The sequence below is a fragment of the Mandrillus leucophaeus genome, unplaced genomic scaffold (genome assembly GCF_000951045.1).
Source record: "Mandrillus leucophaeus isolate KB7577 unplaced genomic scaffold, Mleu.le_1.0 Scaffold60, whole genome shotgun sequence".
Classification (NCBI taxonomy): domain Eukaryota; kingdom Metazoa; phylum Chordata; class Mammalia; order Primates; family Cercopithecidae; genus Mandrillus; species Mandrillus leucophaeus.
In genome coordinates this window covers 4,341,646-4,343,731 of record NW_012106475.1, presented here as the reverse complement: position 1 = coordinate 4,343,731, position 2,086 = coordinate 4,341,646, and positions in this window count along the sequence as shown.

Here is a 2,086-nt window from a genome sequence, read left to right as displayed (position 1 = left end):
AAACCCTACAAGCCAGAAGACAAAGACAATGGCAGCCAATATTCAACATTCTTAACAAAAGGAATTTTTGACCTAGAATTTCATATCCAGCCAAACTAAGCTTCATAAGCAAAGGAGAAATAAAATCCTTTACAGACAAGCAAATGCTGAGAGATTTTGTCACCACCAGGCCTGACTTACGAGAGTTCCTGAAGGAAGCACTACATATGGAAAGGAAAAACCAGTACCAGCCACTGCAAAAACATACCAAATTGTAAAGACCATCAACACTATGAAGAAACTGCATCAACTAGTGGGCAAAATAACCAGCTAGCATCATAATGACAAGATCAAATTCACACATAACAATATTAACCTTAAATGTAAATAGGCTAAATGCCCCAGTTAAAAAAAAACACAGACTGGCAAATTTGGCAAATTGGATAGTCAAGACCCATTGGTGTGCTGTATTCAGGAGACCCATCTCACATGCAGAGACACACGTAGGCTCAAAATAAAGGGATGAAGTAATATTTAGCAAGCAAATGGAAAGCTAAAAAAAGCAGGGGTTGTAATCCTAGTCTTTGATGAAACAGACTTTAAACCAACAAAGATCAAAACAGGCAAAGAAGGGCAGTACATCATGGTAAAGGGGTCAATGCAACAAGAAGAGCTAACTCTCCTAAATATAGATGCAACCAATACAGGAGCACCCAGATTCATAAAGCAAGTTCTTAGAGACTCACAAACAGACTTGCACTCCTACACAATAATAGTGGGAGACTTTAACACCCCACTGCACATATTGGACAGATCAACAAGACAGAAAATTAACAAGGATATCCAGGACTTGAACTCAGTTGTGCACCAAGTAGACCTAATAGACATCTACAGAACTCTCCACTCCAAGTCAACAGAACATACATTCTTCTCAGCACCACATTACACTTATTCTAAAATTGACCACATAATTAGAAGTAGAACACTCCTCAGCAAATGCAAAAGAACAGAAATCATAACAGTCTCTCAGACCACAGTGCCATCAAATTAGAACTCAGGATTAAGAAACTCAGTCAAAACTGCACAACTACATCGAAACTGAACAACCTGCTCCTGAATGACTACTGAGTAAATAACAAAATTGAGGCAGAAATAAATAAGTTCTTTAAAACCAATAAGAACAAAGACACAAGGTACCAGAACCTCTGGGACAGCTAAAGCAGTGTTTAGAGGCAAATTTATAGCACTAAATGCCCATAGGAGAAAGCGGGAAAGATCTAAAATTGACACCCTAACATCACAATTAAAATAACTAGAGAAGCAAGAGCAAACAAATTCAAAAGCTAGCAAAAGAAAAGAAATAACTAAGATCAGAGCAGAACTGAAGGAGATAGAGACATGAAAAACCTTCAAAAAAATCAATGAATCCAGGAGCTGGGTTTTTGAAAAGATTAACAAAATAGATAGAATGCTAGCCAGACTAATAAAGAAGAAAAGAGAGAAGAATCAAATAGACACAATAAAAAATGATAAAGGGGATATCACGACTGATACCACAGAAATACAAACTACCATCAGAGAATACTATAAACACCTCTACACAAATAAACTAGAAAATCTAGAAGAAATGGATAAATTCCTGGACCCATACACCCTCCCAAGACTACACCAGGAAGAAGTTGAATCCCTGAATAGACCAATAACAAATTCTGAAACTGAGGCAGTAATTAATAGCCTACCAATCAGAAAAAGCCCAGGACCAGATGGATTCATAGTCAAATTCTATCAGAGGCACAAAGAGGAGCTGGTACCATTCCTTGAAACTATTCCAAACAATAGAAAAAGAGGGACTCGTCCCTAACTCATTTCATGATCCTGATACCAAAACCTGGCAGAGACACAACAAAAAAGGAAAATTTCAGGACAATATCCCTGGTGAACATCAATGCAAAAATACTCAATAAAATACTGGCAAACCGAATCCAGTAGCACATCAAAAAGCTTATCCACCACGATCAAGTCAGCTTCATCCCTGGGATGCAAGGCTGGTTCAATATATGCAAATCAATAAACCTAATCCATCACATAAACAGAACCAATGACAAAA